Source organism: Dermacentor andersoni, chromosome 7 (genome assembly GCF_023375885.2).
Source record: "Dermacentor andersoni chromosome 7, qqDerAnde1_hic_scaffold, whole genome shotgun sequence".
Lineage (NCBI taxonomy): Eukaryota > Metazoa > Arthropoda > Arachnida > Ixodida > Ixodidae > Dermacentor > Dermacentor andersoni.
In genome coordinates this window covers 64,754,198-64,767,713 of record NC_092820.1, presented here as the reverse complement: position 1 = coordinate 64,767,713, position 13,516 = coordinate 64,754,198, and the positions used below count along the sequence as shown (strand labels likewise).

The window sequence follows — 13,516 nt, the reverse complement described above, 5'->3', positions numbered from 1 at the left end:
TGAAGCGACGTAACGTAATACAGCGACAGCGTTTTCTAAATGCTCAAAATTTTGTGGCCAGAGGCAATAGCATCGATAAGTCATAGCGGGACTGGCTTGTCATTTGTCGCATCCTTGGCCTGGACGTAAAGTTGATAGCTGATACAGGTGCTCAAGCGAACTGCATTCCACTGCATATTTTAGGCATTCAATGTCCGACACCATTCACTACCGACAACGGCCGTTCTTCACAGCTGCAGAGGAAATGAAGTTAAGCGCATGGGAGAGGTACGCCTCTCTGTTCAGCTAGGATTCCTAGTCACCCGGTCAATTTCTTTGTCGTGAAAGAAAGGAAGACAGGCCGTACTGGGGTTTGAAGCAAGTCAGCAGTCCGGCTTGGTTAACTTTAACAAAGTTTACCAAGTAAAAAGTGAAAGTGAACTGTCTAAGCGCACACAGCTTGAGTCTAAAGACCTCTTCAGAGCTATTGGCAGGCTGCAGCGGGATTGCAGAATTACCTAGAAGGAAGACGCCCGTGCTGCAGCAGAGCCGGCAAGGCGTGTTCTCCTCGCACTACTGGGGCAACGTCACACCACCCATACGCGCCCACACATCCATACGCGCCCACTTTTATGAAAGTAACTTTACTTCCTATGCCACATATTTCTGAGCATGCGCTAATTCACCCGCTTAAGGCTGGTACTAACAGAATTATTAACACGTTAAATTATATCTCGGACATAAAACGCAGAAATAGGAAGCTAAATACGCTTACTTGAGAACTATGGGAGCTGCCACGTAGGACTAATTAGACCTACGAAATGCCGCGCTTTAGGTTAACGTCCTGCCTAAAAAGTATGTACATTGTATAACATTCATTATTGTGCTTTTTCATTTTATTCTCTTCGTTTCCACAAAAAGGCGAAAATTGTACTTTTTTGCGGCCCCACATTTGCGAATTGTGCATTGCACTTTGCTCCGCGTGACACTAGTGTTCATTTCGGGTATCTATAGTACGCATTCGTTATTATCATAATTCATTTTTCCTCTTTGTTTCTATTGTACCATCACATTCGTGCATTTTATGTGTGCGACATACGCATTTTGTGTCATTTTTATTCATTCTATATAAATGAATTATGTTTGTCACTATCTCATTGCGACTAAGAGGACTCTACTAGATAGTGACACGTGGACTTGTTTATCTTTTTTCATGTGAGTGCTTTTCGCCGTCTGACAAATGTTATCGCTCAGTGCGGCACGCCCCTCCATGTATCAGAAGTTTCTGGAATCTTATCAATGGTTCTATCCGCTCTCTGTTGTCACCGAACCTTGTGTAAGTTGATTGCGTGTATGCGCCACTCGATTGCTGTAGAATTTTCTGGAAGACACGTGGGCACCGACGATTATTTTGGCAAGTTTGACGGCTCGTGTTTAAAAGCCGACGCACTTGACCGGCAGATCAAATTTTCGCCGATCGCCGACTGCGTTCGCCGCTGGCGCCGATCTTTAATTGTAGCCTGTTCTTGAGGGCACACATTCGCCAAATAAAACGCTAGTTTTCTCATTCCAAGTTTTGCTGCTTTCTTCACCGTCACTACTACGTGACTATAGGTGATACCTCACCTTATGCTCTTGCACTGTCTGGTAAAACGACCAGCGGACCATGTCAAGCCATAAATACAATTTTGTTCGCCCTGTGTAGCAATAAATTGAATTGATTTCGAAGACCCACCCCAGCAAGCTTACTAAGCATGAAGCCTTTTCTCTTTAAAGCAATTATGCTATGGCGTCATTTCTCAGGCACTGCAAGAGCTTTGTTAGAACAGCCGAACGACCTCCACGCAAACACAAACTTCCTGTGTATCCATGAACGTCAATCGCAGGGCTCTTGCATGAGCAACTCTCTCGTTCACTGGTTGTTAGTGCAGCTAACAACAGCTCAGGGCCGGTAGGACGAATACCCTTTGCACATCCTGACCATCAGAAGATTTGTTATGAGCACGTATGAAGGAAACAGCTGAAGCGATGCGGGAAGAAACCTTCTTAGAAACAACAGTATGCCAACATGCATCGCAAATGCAGTCATTTTCTTCCGTCTCCCGCAGCCCTCAGCAGAAGGAAGCAGCCGATGCCAAGGCAGGCGCCGTGGTTTACATTCGCGCTAAGATGGTTCGAAAAATAGGAAACATCAGTATAAATACGGCCGCTTGTTGTACCAACCTCCTGCGATATTCAGTGAAGTGGCAGCGTTCTTTCATGAGTGACAGCGCCATCTTATGCACGATAAAGTTAACTTTACTTGTTCACCAAAATGGCGTCTGCGTTGTAGGTATTTTGAAGCGCTATTAGCCAAACCACAATTTGACGGACATTCACATGCTTACTCACGCACAATACTAGCTGGTTAACAATGAAGACACAAACCACGAAAGTGTAAAGCCAATATACTTTTTTATTATCATCTTACATAATGGGATTTTACATTCATCAGATATTAAGCTCAACTCGGCACCTCTGTATCCAAAAATCGCAAACGTAATTTTTTTCTTCAAGGTTGTCCACAACGATGTGTGTAAACAGGGTATTGTGTGTTGCAATGGCGCTTGTATGCTAGCTGACACTGAGGCACGTGTCTCCGAACGTGGTCACCCCAGACCCACATCTCGCACTGTGGCTGGCCTAGAAGAAAACAATAGGCCTTTTTAATACGTATAAAGCAGCCATGGTCACGAACATTTTGTAAACTTGTCAAAAGCAAAGTGACATGAATGCAGCAATCTTAAGGACCCGTAGATGTGTCACGCAGCTGCGCCTTAGTTAGCATAACTCATGCTATGTACGGGTAGTCTGGCTGCGAGATCGTGGCATGTTAAAACACAAAAGCCAATTTTAGGGTCTAACGTAACGCAGAGTGTTTTTAAGCGTTATCTGGTTGCAGCAAATGTCACGCAACATTTGGCAAGAAAATGTGAAGTTAAACTTAAGCATTAATTTGTATCTGTAAGCCACGTTCGCGGGAACAGAGAGACGCCTACAATACGGCCACGTTATGTTTAATTATCTTTCCAACGTGATAAAGGTGCCATGTTTGCACATGCCGAAGAGAGGGGTGCGCCCAAAAATGGTTGTTTGTGGTATGTCTCCGCCGATCCAACGCACAAGGTGCAAGCCAGCCTTGCTTAATGAGGGAATGAGGATGCGATGACAAAATTGCATTGGAACTTGTCAGTGACGATCTTGGCGAGCATTTCCTCTAAGATTTTAAAACAATAAACGCACACCAAGTCCCGAGTAACACAAAATTATAGCACGTAGCACTATTATGCCAGCAAATATTGTTGCTGAACAAAGAAAACAATATACCTGGTGTGCTTCATGCGTACTTCATTAGAAAACGTCTAATTCACAAGATTATTTCTAATTGGTCAAATTGTTTCTTGTTTTCTTATAAAAAAACTAGCACTCAGACATTCATGCCCAACTTCCTAAAAAGTATTTGCAGGCTGTTCTTTTCAGATGATTTTCGGCTTGCACCACTTTATAATAGTTACTGTAGCGTGCACCATCTGCAGTATTTTGTAGGTTATATACCTGCTCCGTATGTGATTAGTTAAGCAGTAAGCAGTTTCTTCAATGTAAGTCGGTGGGGCATGAATCAAACTTATCTTCTGCGCCATTTTGCTGCCACACTGAAGGCTATAATTTGTTGTTTTTCACAACCTTGTTGTATTTGGCTATTTGCCAAAAACACGAGCTACACGTTTGAAAGGTAGAAGTAGAAAACATGCCACAGGCTCACCCTGCCTAGCCACTCACTTGGAGTAGTGGTCCCCATGATTTTCATTTCGAACGAGATCAATCCCACGGGTCACTTTAAATGGAAACTGTACTTTTAAATTAGGAGTCTGATCGCTCGCACGCCGTTTATGCCTCACTAGATGCGCTGATCATGTTATGAAACAGAAAAATTGGACAGAATTCCTCTCTTGATGAATGTTGATGCTAATGCGATGAGCAGAGCGGCTATTTAGCTTACACACTATTTCCACCCCTAAAACGGGTCTTTTTATGCGTCTCGCACGCAGGCGCGCTACTCTTCTGTACTTCCACCTGGAGACGCAGCGCCAGCTAGAGGTTCCTCTGTGAAGCCCGTTCGTTGCTTTCCGAATGCGTAGCTCCCCAGTCACTGTGCTTGGGAAGCTTGTGTGACGCGGCTGCCATTCTTCCAAGGGCAGAACAAATTTTAATAGGCTTTCTTCTAGTTGAAGGGCGCCAAGAACGAAGTTACGCCCACTGTTTTAGGCTGCGCTACCTTTAGAATCGGCCGATGGTTTTGGTTAGAATAGAGATCGACAAGCTGGGGGAACTGTGGTTATTTATTCGAAAGTATTGAAACGTGCGAGCGGAGTTTGGATATATAGGAGAATGAACCTGCACTGGCGCACTCACGTGCGAACTGCATTCACTGAGCTATAACTTTGCTGCCTTCGTCTTGTAAATAAACGCCATTCATCTTCACAATTGTCTTGGAAGTGCAGGGTAAGCTAGCTACTAGCTACTGCTACCTGTGGGCCATCATCTTCCAACGATGGAAGCCCACCACTACGAGCTTCGTCGCGAGCTCGAACGGAGACATCCAACAACAGTGCTCGAGGACGTCTCATTGCCACTACAAGGAGTCGCGGACCTTCACGGAAAAACCCGGCGACGACGCGGGTGAATGGCTCAGCCAATATCCGCGGGTGAGCAATTGCAGCGGTTGGAATGCCGCTAGCCAGTTGTCTAATGTGGTACCTTGATTTCTGATACTGCGTTGGTATGGTTTGAGAACCGCGACAACACTTTGTCAACCTGGGAACTACTTGTGGAGCAAATCAAAAATGTTTTGGAGACTCAGCAACAAAGAAGAAGCGTGCGGAGCAGATTTTGTCGCAGAGGGCTCAAGTTACCGGAGAGACCTGCGTAATAATGCTAGGAGAATTCCAGCATTTTTGTTTGCTGGCGTTCTCCTAGCATAACCATGTGCCAACTAGCCCATCAAGTTACTCTCGTGAGACTTTCCGAACGTACATTGAAGAAATACAGAAGTTGTGCAAGTCGGTGTACGCCCACATGGCGAAAGAAGACAAGGTAGGCCATATTATCAAAGGTATTAACGAGGCTGTTTATCTCATCTTTATCTGCAGGGAGTGTCTGGAGTTACTGCCTGACGGGATTATTCACTGTCGAACCTTCAAGGCCCTTAAAAGACGTCGCAATCCTTCGAAGTTGGGAAGTCTGGCCAACCTCACGACGGTCGCAACCATCGACATATGGCATAATTCACTACCTGCTGATCTTTCCTCCACTATTCGTCTCATTATAGACGAGGAACTACGTCGGTATGCTTCTATTCCTGTGCAAGCTAGAGATACATAGTGTCACATAGCATTCACAACTATCAATGCTGCAAGTTTTAACGAGCAACGCTACTCAAACTGCGAGCCCTAACTATGGGCTCCACTACCAATGCCTCTAACGTCGAGCCACCTTACACGCCCCGTGGCCGTTACAGCTACAAGTAACCGTCTCCTTTCGTTCCAAAATAGGTAGAGTGTGCCGACTACACTCACAATAACGCACCCTTTGGTATGCCACGTGAACGTCTCGTGTGCTACTAGTGCGGTGTTCGTGGACACATCGCCCATTTCCGCCCTACGCTACGTAGCCCAGTATGACATTTCCCGAGCAACCTGCGGCATTCTCGTGGAGATGCCAACGGCCCTATTACACCTACTGGCCTTCGGATCCAACTGCCCAGCAGCCCGTGTACCGGCAGAACGGCCGTACAAATTCTTTAGCATCTGTACGATGCCTGACACATCCTACCACGCAACAGCGTCTGTCACCATCGCCACCGTCCAGGTCGCCGCTTTCATCTCCGCCACAAGAAGGTAGCCTGATCGGCCGACGGAGGTGAGGTCACTGGACGTACAGCGTTGCCCACAAGTAAGTTGACGATGTTGCCAGAATGGCTTTGATAGACTCAGGAGCAACGGTTTTTATGGTCAGTTTAGTTTTCAAGGAACGACATGGCAGTAAAGTTAGGTTTTATAGGGACAAACCTACTACCTTTTGAGCAATGAGCAGTGCCTCTTTCTATCCAGTTGGTGTAGGCGCCATGTCTGTTTGTGTCACTGGCAAGGCCTTCAAGACAGAATTTGCAGTACCGGCTAATTCCACGCACGACGTTATCCTTGCCATCGACTTTTAGCATGAGTGGAGTGGGGCTGTGGACTGCGGGACAGGTGAAGTTCTGTCCGCTCCCTGTCGCAGCGACCACCTCGTTGTAGTAAAAGATTCTGTTCTTGTGGCTTGGTCTACGTCATGCGTGCTTGTTTGTGCTTCGAGAACTGACCCGAGTAGAGGTTCTTTTGACATTGTTATGGAGCTGTTGTCCTTGGTTAATGTGAAAAAAGCATGTTTGTGCCTCCCTGCCTTGTATCGCGTACTGGCAGAAAAACACAGCTATGGGTGGTGAACTGTACAGTCGAGTCTTTTATGCTCCCGGGGGGTATGCGCCTCGGCCTATTTGAAAAGGAGTGTGGCATCTGCATGGCAGCCCATGCAGTCTGACCTTGCTGATTTCTGTATTACAGAATCAGAGTAGTTAAAAATGATCAACAAATCTCTTGCTTCCCAGAAGCGCCGAGGCTTAGCTACATTGCCGCCCAGACATGTAAAGCATATGACTTTGCATAGAAGGCCCACAGAACACAGGTCCCGAGCTCTTCAGAAGCCTTACTGAGTATCCGCGTCGGAGCACAAAGTCATTTCAGAGCAAGTCAGCGAGATGCTAATGAACGGCGTTATTCAAGAATCGACGAATCCCTGTGTTTGCGCCTGTTATCTTGGTTATGAAATGATCCCTGATCATGGAGCTTCCGTATTGACTATTGACGTCTCAACTCGGTAACCAAGAAGGACGTCTTCCTCGCATCGATGACGTTATCGATTGCTTACATTAGGCGTCTTATTTTTCCTCGGTAGACTTGCGATCCGGGTAAAAGACAGCTTCTGCAATGCCAGATGGTTTGATTTAATTTTATGTTATGCCGTTCGGGCTCTGCATTGCCTCCGCAACATTTGAAACACATACGAACACAATTTTGCGGGGCCTCAAATGGCACATTTGTTAAAGTACCTTGGACGATGTGGTCATCCTTGGCTGAACATTCCAGGAACCTAAACATCGCCTTGATCTTGTCCTAAACAATCCATATAAAGCTGCACAGACGCTGAACTCCAAAAATGTAGTTTTGGAGTACGTGAAACACTAGTTCTGGAACACCTTGTGGACAAAAATTGCGTTGGACCAGATCTGTAGAAAGCCGTCGCTGTCAGCAGCATCAAGAAGCCTCAATCTCTTCAGGACCTACGAAGTTATCTGGGCCTATACACACATTTCCTGCGCTTTATTCCAAATTTTACTGATAGGGTACACCCATGACTGATTGATGAAAAAAGATGTGCCTTTGCACTAGACACCGGGTTGTGACTCTGCATCTGTGCAGCTAAAGTTCGTGCTGTCAACATGGCCGGTGCCGAGCCACCTTGACTCTTTTGCTCCTACAGAAATTCATAACGAAGCCAACGGAATCAGCGTCGGTTCAGTGCTCATCCAACGCCATGACAACGCTGAACACGTAGTTGCCAATACAAGCCGTTTATTGAGCAAGGCTTCAGAATGCAACTACACAGTGACAGTACAGGATTGCCTGGCAGTCGTTTTCGCCGTTGACAAGTTTCGCCCCTACGCCTAAGGCCATCGTTTCTCGTTAATCACCGACCATCATTCTCTTTGTTGGTTGGTGGGCCTACATGAGCCCTCTGGCCAACTTGCGCAAGGGGTTTGAGAGTTTTATTTGTACTACGCTATAAAAGCGATAACCGCTACGCAGATGCTGACAGCCTATCACGCTTACCTCTCTCTAAGACTGAGTGCGACGCTGAAAATTCGATCAGTATATGGACGCTATCGACGATTAGTTCCCTGATCTTGCGACATTCCGGGAAACAGAACATGACGACGGTGGCTTAGATAATCTGTTCGCCTCTGCGAATGAGCACGGCAACCCGAGCGGTTTTGTTATGAACGACAACATCCTCTGCAAAAGAAGTATTCGCGCCAAGGAGTCCGCCTGCTTCTCGTCGTTCCACGCACTCCACATTGTCACGTTCTCTGCTTCACGCACAATGCCGCAACTTGTGGCTACATACACATGTGCTTTGTTCGAATGTTTCACCGCATCCAGCAGATGTTCAGCTAGCCCAAGATGCGAAACGACATGGAAAAATACGTCTCGAGTTGCGAACAATGCCAACGCTCCAAACGTCCCACGACTACGCCACCCGGACTTCTTCAACCTGTAGCATCTCCTATCGTTCCGTTCTAGGCTTTTCGTGTCCACATTCTCAGCCCATTTTCAACTTCGAAAAATGCGAATCGATGGGTAATCGTCTGTGTCTACCATCTGACGTAGCACGAAGAAACTGCGGCAATAGTCGCATAAAGAGTGGAAATTTCGGTTACCTGCAGATACGGCCTTCCACATATCGCAGATTATGCGTCGCTTTGTAATTTTGCGTCATCATCCTCCACGAGTAATTCTCAGTGACAGTGAACGTCGCCGACGTCGTTGAGACGATCGCGCGTCTGCGCGCCTACCAGTTCCGCAATGCCACTTCGTATCACCCGCCGAACAAGGGACTCGTAGAGCGTACGGACAAGACTCTTGCCAACATGTTATCCATTTATGTCGACTCCAAGCACAAAATATTTTATCACTTGCGCTTACAACATCGCGAAGGTCGGGACCACCGGGTAGCCTCAATTTTATTTTCTCTATACTAGCGCTCCTCACAGCTGTCTCGACACGATTTTTTCTTTTACGCTAGACGTGGAAATTTCGGTTGCAGAGAAATAGCGACGAGCGGAAAAAGCCCGTTACATCACATCTTCAAAGATCCGTTGCGATGTTTGCCATCAGTACGTGTTTTATTTTAAAGGTGACATTGTGTGGTGGAGGACACCGGTCCAAAAACGCGGTCTGCCAGAAGTTCTTCGCCCGATACTCCAGTCCATTCCTCATTTTCGACCGTTTCAGTGACGTTACGTATGCAATCTCCCGCGTCACAAGCAATGGTCGCCGCTTTAGAAAGATACAGCTGACGCATATCGCCCTCAAACACTGCCGATCGACTGTAGACAACGTCTGCGAACGGGCAAGTGAAACGTGCGAGCGGAGTTTGGATGAAGAGGAGAACGAAGCCGTGCGGGTGGCGTGCGGCACTGTGAACTGCTTTCGCTGAGTGATCCCTTTGCACACTTCATAAATAAATGCGATCCATCGTCACACTAATATTTGCAATTACAAACCCTTCAATCGTGATACAAACAAAGTTGATAATGATTCTTTCGTACATATAAGAAGTTTCACTCTCCTTTTCATTTCATCAAAAATAACGTGGAGCATAAGCCTACCGACATTGTTCCTGCATAAGAAATTGAAATAATGCTGACTGAGATTGGGTTTTAGCAACGCTTAACTAGTGATAAGCCGCACGATTTCGATTTATTGACGCACCTTATTTGGAGTACAGTCTGTGGCAACAGCTACTAAGCTTAAACGCTCGCCTCGTAACTGCATATTTTGCCTTGTGACAGTGCACACGATGCAGCCAATATGCAAGTCTTTGAGTCGGGCCTCACTCCGGAGTGTTACGATCATGGTCCTGGGTTCGTGTTTAGTACTCGGGCGTCAGACTGAGGTTCGCTTTCTTGCTCTAACGGAGCGCCAAAAACTTGGTATCTGCATTACGGTATACCGGAGCTTCGTATTAAGCTGACTAAGCGGGTCCACGCCCTCGTCCTTCTCTATCTCCGAGAGTTGCTTGTTACAGAGGATTTCAGGTCTGGGGTGGAGGGAAACTAACTAGCTTATTTGATATAATCACAACTCACTAATGGCTCCATAGCTATGGAGACACATTTCATGTGCTGCCAATTTGACTGTTACAGTCATTTAGACGTTTCGCATGCACTTCAGTAGGACGACTAAGAGTTGACGCTTTCATTTAGTGCCGTGACCTTATTTCTTGACTCTGTTGATGTTGTTTTACACCATGTCCTCGTGTTGGCTTTTGCCGACGATATTTTTCAGGCACGCGCTTTATACAAAGAAAGAAGGCAGCTGCAAGGACACAAGGATGTCAAAGAGACAGCCCAGCGCGACTCCACGTGATGTAGAGCAGCGCACCCCAAAGAATCAAAATACATTGCCTTGCGATTTGGACGAGAAAACAAGAAGGTGGGTATATTGGGCGCACCATTTGATTAAACGTCACCAAAACATTAAAAAATCACTATGTCACACCAAGATGAAGGTTATCACGTGCTCTATGGAGTCACTTTACCATGATATATTTGTTATGTCTCTGATGGGAAAGTCAAGATCGAGTATGCTCTCTGGAGACAAACTCATAAGAGCAAGTGCCATTGAAAAGTTAGAAATGTGTTTAAAAACAAGCTGATTAGCTCTGTGAGAAGTGACTATTTTTTATCTTGCCTGTCAACAGATATATCAATGTGATAGAAAAAATATTGGTACACTGAAATTGCATATTTGCTTTGTGACATAATACATACTTGCAATGAGCACGGTGCTGTGGTCACTATAAACAGCAACAGCTCATGCTTGGTTAGGTGCTAAGATGATTTAACAGCACGCGAATGCAAGGGTGCAAATAAAAACCACTGTCATTCTGTATTTTATATACTGATATGAAGCAGGCAGATTTTCATGTATTCTTTCTTATCTAATTTTTACACCTAATTTTATATATATGGCTTCCTCTTAGGTTCTAAAAAGGGCAAGCATTGTGGGCAGAGTATCCCATGTGTATCCCATGAGTATCCCTGCCGGTACTTATGCTTATGTCACCTTTGATACATCATATTCATCACATCTTATGTTTTGTTCACATCTGAAGCCACTCTATACTTTAGTTAGGTTGCTTATTGAACGATTCACAATAATTGATCGTGTATTTACGCAAGCTTCTCCTCAGAAGTAAAGCAATATTACCGTAATGGGAATGAAAAGCTACCATATATTACAAGAAATTTGATGCGCAAGATATTAATGCCAATGCTCCTTGCAGTTTTATACTCATTTGCTGCACACTAAATATTATTGTAAATTTAATTTTATTTGTATGTGAGAAAGTGTAACGGATAACTCTCGACAGCGCCAGGAAACTACATTCGTGAGGAGGCCAACCGAATAGGAATATGATATGCCTCCGTACCAGTTTGGGGCCGGGCATGATATTGCTGCAGAACCACAAGACACAGTTAGAAACAATGGGGTCCAGCCTATACATCAATAACTTTATGTGAAACACAAGCAAAGCTAGCTAGACCTGCGGCCTCACATGAGAATATACAATAGATTTCTTAATGCACCATACTCTCAGTCAGGAACATCCATACGCTGTGCAGGACGTTATCAAATGAGCTGCTGTCTTAGAATATGACACACAAAGTTTCTTGCACAATTTATCTACATTACCAGCCCCATGCTTAGCAGCTCTTCTGGAAACCTCTGCTATATAGGGGCATCAGTATTGTGCCAGAAATGCGTTTGCTGGCCAGTAATGTGGTGCCTATTTATCTTCCATCGTAGTGTCAATACTTTCTGAGTTTGCACACGTTTGTTATATGTGTTGCTTTCCATGGTACACTTTATTTTTGAGAAGGTGGAGCCAATTGAAATTAAATGATATTTTTACACTGTAATACTGACGAAACTTTAGAGTATATACTTATGTTTTATCACAAGATGTGTCGTAAAGTTCATAGCCATCATTGTAATCAGATTTGATGTGTTTGTCAGTGTGTTTGTCAAAGTATTATTCAGTTTGTTTTGCGACTGATCAGTGAAGATTTTGGACATTTTAGGAGAGAGAAATGGTTCATTTGAGTAACTGGGCGACTGCAGAGTACATCCAATTTACCAAACATTATTGCAGGAGATGCTTATGAAGGAATGAAATATTCCCCGCATGTAAGTATTGTGAATGTCTTCTCACGTGACCATGGCTCTACATCGTGCTTTCACACTATTCGGAAGAGTACTAGCGCTCTGTTTGGAAGAATAGAAACACTCGGCTTGGAGGAGTAGAAGTACTTGGTTTGGAGCAGTAGAAGCATTCGGTCTCAGGGAGTACTATTACCCTTGTGGACAGAGTATTAGCGCTCTGCGGAAGAGTACGCGCACTCCCATGCGTTGGAGTAATAAAGCTCTGTCACGAGGAGATATTCTACTCTCTGTCAAAGAGGGTCGATCTACTCTCGAAAAGAAAGTGAAATATGGGACAAGCAGATACTCTCTCGAAGAGAGTACCCGGAACTCTCTTTGTCTTTAGTGTACACCCGTAGCAGCCAGGTAGGTCATGGCTCAAGCTAACTGGAACAGGTACACATGCAGTTGGGTAGAATTACACAACATAGAATTACACAAATATGACATGACGTGAAGAAGAATTCCATACGAACTTGTCCCAGCGTCCGTTGGTGTTCCGTAGGAACACGTCGTGACATTGGTTAATACTCCGTAGTTACACGTTGGATTGGTGATGGCTTGCGGCGACTGACATTTGTTGGGACGGACAGCAAACAGGTGTTCAAGTGTCTTTCTTCTGACGGCGGTCGGTTGTGCATGTGACGTTCTCGCGACCAGGATGGTGAAGGTTCGAGAATGCAGTTGCCAAACGCGCACTGGTAATTAGCGCCTACGCCTTGAAATTGCGCTTGCTCATATTTAACCATTCGACGCACAGTCGAGGGGATGGCACTGCAGGCGGCCAGGTCCATACATGCAGATGTGGTGATGTATTCAGAGGCACCAGAACTTGGGATAGATATTTATAGTCTTCGGAGCCTTGAACGCACAACGTTGGAGCCTTAGTTCAAAAAGACTGCTCAGGTTTTGTTATTAGAAAACTTCGGCGATGCCTTTCAACGAATATCCTACTTTGCCTTTGTTCCGTAATTCACGATTAAGCAAAGCTTCCTTCAATATTCCTTGAATATGCGTTGCACTCGCTTCGCCAGGCAACTGGGCTCTGGGCAAGAACGTATGTGTCCGTTTTCTTATAGGAATTCGTATCCAAAGCGGGCTTTCAATTACTTGACAAGGTTTTCTCAAGTGGCCAGCACGCCTTCGTGATTCTGAAGCTAACCTATCCCGCTTTCGCAATCCGGTAACAGAACGCACAGGTACTTCTTCCGCACGAGTGCACGTCTACATTGTTTCGCTAGAAATTGAACTGCTTACGCCTATCAGTTTTTCACCATTTCTTTCAGTTTCTTTTTATAAACAAAGCACAGTCTCGGTTATTAGCTCTGTCATTCTCTTTCTTGCGCTGGTGCTATAATGTTGCGTACGTCCCGGGTATTGCCGTCATCGTCGTCGTCGCACTTGTCTTTAGA

General features: G+C 45.3%; 1 long non-coding RNA gene across 2 annotated transcripts in view; it reads right to left on the bottom strand.

Moving 5' to 3' along the window:
- Window positions 1-2,414: 2,414 nt before the first annotated feature.
- The window catches only part of LOC126534377 (uncharacterized), a 56,183-nt gene continuing 45,081 nt past the window's right edge, over window positions 2,415-13,516 (bottom strand). For both annotated transcript variants that reach the window (XR_011895677.1, XR_011895676.1), the window contains one exon: window positions 2,415-2,661. This is a non-coding gene — a long non-coding RNA (uncharacterized lncRNA). The remainder of the gene's footprint in view (window positions 2,662-13,516) is intronic.